The sequence below is a fragment of the Gigantopelta aegis genome, unplaced genomic scaffold, assembly GCF_016097555.1.
Source record: "Gigantopelta aegis isolate Gae_Host unplaced genomic scaffold, Gae_host_genome ctg4084_pilon_pilon, whole genome shotgun sequence".
Lineage (NCBI taxonomy): Eukaryota > Metazoa > Mollusca > Gastropoda > Neomphalida > Peltospiridae > Gigantopelta > Gigantopelta aegis.
Window position 1 is genome coordinate 22,038 of NW_024533671.1, and position 8,225 is coordinate 30,262.

Genomic DNA, 8,225 nt, shown 5'->3' on the forward strand with positions numbered 1-8,225 from the left:
CGCCCACAACTGTCCTACAATATGCACAATTACAGTTTACATAGCACAATGGAAAATCTTGTCAATTATTGAACTAGATATATGATATGAAAATCATAACACCATAAATTATCGTGCAGAATATTCATAATTTAATATATATTTATAATTTTATGGTCCATAATATAAATTATATCTATATATATATATATATAATTACTGGTGTAGACTCTACAACTTCAGAGTTAAAGACTGCGTACCCACGAGGCTAACTTCAACTGTGTATTATTTTGTCTATTACTCACAGTTTGGCAGCCACACCCACAAAACTCCGCCTGCTTCTCAATTCATGGCAGTCTATTATGATCCTAATTCACCAATGGCCAGGAGGCGTCTCTCTTTCATTACACTGTCTCTCTTTCTACTCATTCTGTGCCTAACATTATTTTGCTATCTTCAAATGGACGTTACAACTCCCAGGAAATCGCCCAAAAAATATTATCAAGGTGTTGTTTGTCCCTCCGCTCAACAAGAATCCCTCACATCGTAATTTAAATGACCACAGCCTTCCTGATAGAGACTCACGTGATATAACAGATAAGGAACAACAAGTCAACACTATTACCACTACATTACACAGATCTAACAAGATAGTGAATGTTATTAAACAACCGTCTACATCATTATACAACAACACTCTGACAAGATATGGTGCCACCCTAAAATTTAACCCTTTCAAATTATGCCCACGTCATTCTATTATGACATCAATTAAAAGGCGCATGTTATTGAGAAAACAAGTAATTGCCCTCGAGTTTTTATTATTGGTGCTAAAAAAAGGCGGAACTACTTCATTGTATCAATATATTTCCAAGCATCCTGATTTCATGGGGATTCGATTGAATGAGACAAAGTGGGATAGGTGAGACCTTTTATTTTGCACAAAAATTTACAAAGATACCCTTGAAGTCGTACCTGAATCTATTTCCCAAAGGCAAAATGAGCGGAGATGACGGCAAGTGTTGATAATTTGGTACACTGTATGGCACCTGTACGAATTCTCAAAACATGTGGAGGTCAAGTTAAAAAATTATTCTCTTGCGAAATCCAATCCAACGTTATATCTCCAATTTCATGATGCGCATTGGACGTGATAGCTACCAACATTATACCAATTATTCATCAATTCAAGAGCAAACAAAAAAAGAAATTAAAATTTTAGAGAAAGCTCTGAACAAAAAAAGTCTTTCTTTTTTCCGACAAAGTCATCCAATTGGTACACATTGCGTTGTTTATTCGAGTGCTGTCAAAGTATGTTTTATGAAGGTCTTATTATGTTTTAGTAATGAATTGGCTCTGTAATTTTCCTAAGGAAAGTATTCTCTTTATTAACAGTGAAGAGATGTTTAATAATCCAGTTCTTTATACTTCGACAAGTTCTCAGTTTTTTGGGTCTAAAACCGTTAGACAATTCAGTATTACAAGAAATTACTTCAAAAGTATACAATCAAGGATTTAAAACCATTTCTACCGCAGCATTATCTTAGTTCTGAAGATCGTCAAACGCTCCTTTCTCTTTATGCTCCTTTCAATGATGCCTTATTGAAACTATTAGATTGGAGACAATTAGACTGGTCTATGTAAACCTTTCATTTTGGCAACAAATGATCTCTAAAAACAATACATGACTTTTCCTTTTTATTTATTATATATTTTTAATGGGAAATTATAGTCCCTTGCAAAATGTACTTTATTATCGATGCAGTTCACTTTTTGTCTACCATAATAATTTGTTGACAGTATACACTACTATATAGAAGAGTACAACTGAGCACAATGACAAGGATAAATGGCATTTAATGTAATTATCTAGCAGTCACTATCACAGCTGCTTTAGAAGGTTGGGTAGTACACTAAATGTTCCTCCCTTCCTCAATTAGAACAGCTCCTTGTCACTATTACAGGAAAAACATCTGTAAATAACAGATTGAAAAGGGAACATGACGGTAGTTAATGATCGCCTCTTGGATTGTTTGCTGACTTATATAAATAAGATACAATCATTGATGAATCATTGTTGAACTGATCAAGTTGAGTCAGTGATACAAAGTACCAAGAAAGTCTGAACTGTAAGATCTTTTGGTCACTTCTAAAGTTAAAGCCAACTGAACTGTCACAAGGTATGATTTATTGTTAAAATGTGGGTGATATGTTCCTTTTTTTTCATATTTCATAGACATGAATCGTTTAGTGTTTGCAGTAGTTGGTTCACTGCTCCTTTTCACTTTTGTTGTGTATTGTTCAGCACACAAAACAAAGGAGAGTGCAATAGCTCTGCACACAGATTCCTTTTCTGAGGTTGATACAATAAAGATAGACTGCCAACTATGCTCTCCCCTTCCTAAGAGAGAGAGAAAAAGGAGAAAAGGCAGCAGCAGTGATACCAGTAGCAGCAGCAGTGAGTCCAGCAGCTCTAGTAGCAGTGATGAGTCCAGCAGCTCTAGTAGCAGTGATGAGTCCAGCAGCTCTAGTAGCAGTGAGTCCAGCAGTAGCAGCAGCAGCAGTGAGTCCAGCAGTAGTAGCAGCAGCAGTGAGTCCAGCAGTAGCAGTAGTGATGATCAACATGGAAAAAAAGGTCATCATGGGGAAAAAAGGACATCATGGAAAAGAAGGGCATCGTGGAAAAGGTCATCATGATCATCATGGACATCATTATGGACATCATCATGGAAGAAAAGAAGCTAAGAGAGTACAGGATTCTGATACCACCACCAGCACCAGCAGCACCAGCAGCACCAGTAGCACCAGCAGCACCAGCAGCACCAGTAGCAGTGATAGTGATTAAAGCAAGAGTCCTACAGTGACTTGTACTGTATATACAGAAATCAATTGTGTTACTTATTAATATATTATAAAGATATATTTATTTTAGGCTATTATTTCTATATACATTAATAAAAAATAAAAAACGAGAGCAACAAAGTCATTAATTAAAATGATACATGAGCTATATAAGTCATTGGAATGGTGGCATCAATAACCTAATTAATTAGTCTTATGAAATATCCCACTTAATAAGACATCGCATATTATGGTCCTTACTCTAGCACATCTAATAAGGTACGAACCATAGTAACCAATACAACTTATTAAACTAGTCTACCTATAATATCTCCAAGTAATGATAATACCTGGTCCTAAGGGCCTTGCTATCTTCCACCTAGTAGACACTCAACAATCAATCACTCAACCTAAAGAAATACAAGTACAAACAAATTCTTTCAATTTGAGTCCTTTGAAGTGTCTACAGTGCAACTCATTTTCCAACAGCAGGAAAGATGCCTGGAACTTGATACAAGAAGTCCAATCTGTGCATCTACCACATGAAAATTGCTTTTACTTAAGAAGCAATCTAGTTATGAAGTAAGGCAATTACTATACCAGTTTTTTGTGTATGATACTATGTCGTCACCTGATCTGAGCAGTAGGCGTGTAACATGGAGATACTAGAATGCTTTATGTGATGGAGGTTTATATGCTCTGGAAATTTTCTTCAATAAAATTGGTTTTTGATACAAACAATTATTGTTGTATACTGGATGTTGTTAGTAATAGGTCAAAAATCAAATAACAGTTTGCTCCCAGAAAAATGATTTAGAAAAACGAAGTGTCTGAGATTGTAAGTGAAACAAACAATACATTACAATACTTTGAATCTAAAAATAATGACAAAGCTTGGACTAAAACTCATACTGTAGAGAAAGGTCTTAATTATGATACTAAGTCTAGTGGCTATGACTATGATACTGAGCCCAATAGCAACACTGATTATAGTGGATATGAAACTGAAACTAATATCCAATATGAAACTGAAAATGAAGAGGATGATACAAACAGAAACAAGAAAAAAGATATTATTCTGAAACGAACGAGTCTAAAACTGAAGCCAATGGTGAAAATCTGACAACAGATTACTGACAGACACACACTAGTTACCTGTTCCTTGATTATAAACTGTTCTAAAATGGCATCCCTAGTCACAAGTACATGAACGTATATTGTCAACTATATTAACATCATATTACTATGACTAAAGTTATGATTTCGTTTTACTAAAGTGCATGTACATATAGAGTATAAAAGAAATAAATTAACACTAAAATACATAATATTTAATTTTAAAACAAAAGAGAAAGAAAGGAACATGTTGCCTTTGTTAGATAGACACATATAAACACTCATATACACTAACAACAAGTAAACATCATTATATATACACACAAAGAAAGAATATACCAATCAACAAAAAAGAGTACCGAGAAAGACAACAAGCATGAAAGTGAAAAGGGAATTAATTTTTTAATAATAAGTTAATTTTAAACCAAATATAACATTATGGTGTTGTATCTTCTAGATAAAAAGTAGATGTGTGTGTGTGTGAGAGAGAGAGAGTAATTCTAAGAACAATTTAAAACTCAGTGACAATACATTATACAAATATTATACCGGTATCAATACGATATATCAAATCAATGTCCAATCTCCTTACCTCTCTACACCTCCCATTCTCATCTTCAGGATCAGTGTCAGAGAGGTTCTCCTCTTCTGGATCAATAAAATATGTGTCATCCTCGTCACTACTAATTTCACATTCAACTTGAGCCTCAGGATTATCAACTTCAGACAAAACAATATGAACCTACATAAAATTTTTTAAAATTATGATACTTCAAAATACAAGTAGCTATTTCATTGCACAATGGACAGTGTACTGTATTGTACTGTATTATACTGTGTTTGTACTGTATTATATTGTATTGTACTGTATTGTACTGTATTATATTGTGTTGTACTGTATTATATTGTATTGTACTGTATTGTACTGTATTATACTGTGTTGTACTGTATTATACTGTATTGTACTGTATTGTATTGTATTGTACTGTATTGTACTGTATTATACTGTGTTGTACTGTATTATACTGTATTATACTGTATTGTACTGTATTATACTGTTTTGTACTGTATCATACTGTATTGTACTGTATTGTATGATGGTCATATAATACACTTACTTTAAAGTTACTTTGGGAAGTGTCGTTTATCTTTATTTGCTTTGTCAATTTCATTTTTAGGCAAAATAATTACCCTGTACTGAGAACCTACATACACATACACACACACAGAAAGAGAGAGAGATAATACATGCTCCTAGGTATAACAAAAAACTCACTCTTTGATGTACCGTCAATTGCTGAAGCTCCATTACTTGAACTGCTAGCTGCACTAGAATAACCAGCAAGTCTTGATGGTGCTTTCTGATCAACAGATACAGTGGAGAGAGGTGAAGCTGTAGATACTCCTACAAAAGAAGACTCAAGTCAGAGCCTTAACAAGAACAAAACTCACCAATTGAACTAACGTGACTGCCTTTACTTCTACCAGCAGCAGCAGGTGTGCTGTTGAGAATCCTTTCTTCTCTCTGTTCTCTGTACAGTAAGACGGTCATACTATATAGACAAGGCTTGTACTATCAACTGACTTTGTTTCTATAGCTTGTTGAGCATCTTGTTGCATAACATGCCAATCAATGAAGAAAGTATTGAACCAAAATAAGAACATTTTCTCCTACAAGGACAGGATAACAAAATACGATAATAAATGATCTTAAGACTTTTAAACTCACTTTTCCTCCAAATTTAGGATTATGAAAGAACTCAATTTTAATATCATCACAAAGTGGGACAGGCTGTGGTAACATGAGTTCTGCAAAACAGTCCGTCCGTCTAATATTCTAGTGGGAAAAACAACATTTGCACACTATAGACAAATATACTAAACAAGAATTAGTCTTTTATGCGATCACTCAATGTAATATGATAATATTGTTTAAAAAGGCACTGATTTTGTTGTCCAGTTCCAATGGGTGTGACACTAGAAATGAACACTTTGTATTTACCTCATAAACTTTGGAGGAAAATATTTTTGTCCTGTATAATCTGACAATAAAAGAAGGTGCTAAAGGAAAAAAGTGATCAATAACTTGTATGTACTACTAACAGGAATATAGTATGGTTAAGAAGCTATACACTGTAGCACATTCATTGCTTACAACAAGTTCCCCCACTAAAATTGGAATGCCTTCTAATCTAATAGCCCGTAACAATACTGTACGAGGAGCATATGCAAGATTGTTACGAATTAAATGTCCATAATATTGAAACATATCGACGCTGACTAGGAATTGTTACACCCTAGTGAGAGAGAGGAGAGAGTTGTAAGGATAGATATATGAAATATCAAAGTACCTTTGCATTTTGTGTTCTAGCTTCTCCATAGAATTGAAGAGCATCTTTCACAGTGTCAAATAATCTATCATGAAGTAAGTAGGAGCATATCATGACACCAGTTCTTCCCTGAGAGAGAGAGACAGAGAGAGAGAGAGAGAGAGAGACAGAGAGAGGAGAGAGAGAGAGAGAGGAGGAGGAGAGAGACAGAGAGAGAGAGAGAGAGTCAAGAGGAGAGAGAGAAAGAGAGAGAGAGACAGAGAGAGAGAGAGAGAGAGAGGAGGAGAGAGAGAGAGCGAGAGAGAGAGAGAGAGAGAGAGAGGACAGAGAGAGAGAGACAGAGAGAGAGAGACAGAGAGAGAGACAGAGACAGAGACAAAGAGAGGAGAGACAGAGAGTCATTATATCATCAAAACACTACATATTACATGTTATGAAATCTTTCTACCTTGCCAGCTTTACAATGTACTACTGCTATATTGCGACTATCTGCCTTCAAACCACATGTCCATATCTTCACAGAATGGTTTTATTAATACAAACGGGTGGGAGCATTGTGATCATCAAAAGGATATGTAGCAACTAAATAAACAAAGACACTCAAATTCAAATAATAATAATTGATATATATAATTACACAACAACACACAACGGGCCTTATGGATAAACTAGTTGACATGGTTGCCATGGTAACATCTTACCTCTTTGATGAAATTTTCCAGGATCATAAGATCGCTCTGAACAAAGATTATAAACTTTATAATGCTCACCATGACGAGCATCAAAAAAACCTGTCATTAGCAGAAACATGATTAGTAGGAAGTGAATATACAATATCTTACCTAATGACATTCTTGCATACTATTTCTAATGGACACCTTCTAACTTTTCTGCTGGGAAACCCATAGCAACAATATTAGGTTTGATGTCTTAATTTAAAGTGGGTGGAGTCAAGGAAAGGGCGTGGCACTATAGTAATACTATGCTTAGTTTTCCATGCTTAATGGACCATGACATTGTAGCTTGAGTTATTAACAACTCATGATATCAATTATCATACAAGTATTGACAACAGAGTTTACATTGCAAATTAACCACCTAGAAATAATTTCTTGGTCGAAAGAAATAACATCATTTTATCTGTTTCATTTTGACCTTATAAGGAAGAAACCAGTCTCCAGTACAAAATCTGAAGCTCCACTTTATAGTCAAAGGATGGTATGTATACATGTACTGCCTGCATAAACATTGTCATCATTAATTAGTTCCTAAAAAGTAACAGTCCATGAAGATGCCACTGCACATTACATGTACATGTACAACTGAAACATACATGTATATATTACAAAACTGATCCATTTATAGAGAAAAACAGTGCTTCTCTGATTCATATAGCACATAGATGACCTATTTATAGTAACAAAACTATTCCACTACCCCCATATTGGGAGCAATTCCCTTTATGGTAATGTAGGATACATGTAAGATCAAGGTCATAGCCATGTCAATAAATCTTCTCTTTTTCTTTGAAACTAATGCCTTTAACTTCTTCGCCATGTTCATGGACCACTGTGTGCACATGCACATGAGAGAGAGAGAGATGAGAGAGAGGGAGAGAGAGAGAGAGAGAGAGAGAGAGAGAGAGGAGAGAGAGAGAGAGAGAGAGAAAGAGAGAGAGAGAGAGAGAGAAAGAGAGAGGTAATACACTACACATGGGAATTTCCTTAGTTCAAACTGTCAAACATTAGTACTGTAGTTACTACAGGGAAATATAGGAAGTATCCCCCATATACTTACATATGATGTAGCATTCCTTACAATTTTATGAGAGGATACAGATTAGAACAGAAACTAGATTGGCTACCAATTTTTTTATAAAAAAGGAAATGAGCCACTTCAAATAGTATATCATGTGTATTTTCAATTTCTAATAGAGTTGGTAACCATAAAAATATATGG

The 8,225-nt window shown here is 34.8% G+C and overlaps 1 pseudogene; it reads right to left on the reverse strand.

Annotated features, from left to right (window-relative positions):
- Positions 1-3,221: 3,221 nt before the first annotated feature.
- On the reverse strand, positions 3,222-7,823 carry LOC121392566 (annotated as a pseudogene).
- Positions 7,824-8,225: the final 402 nt, after the last annotated feature.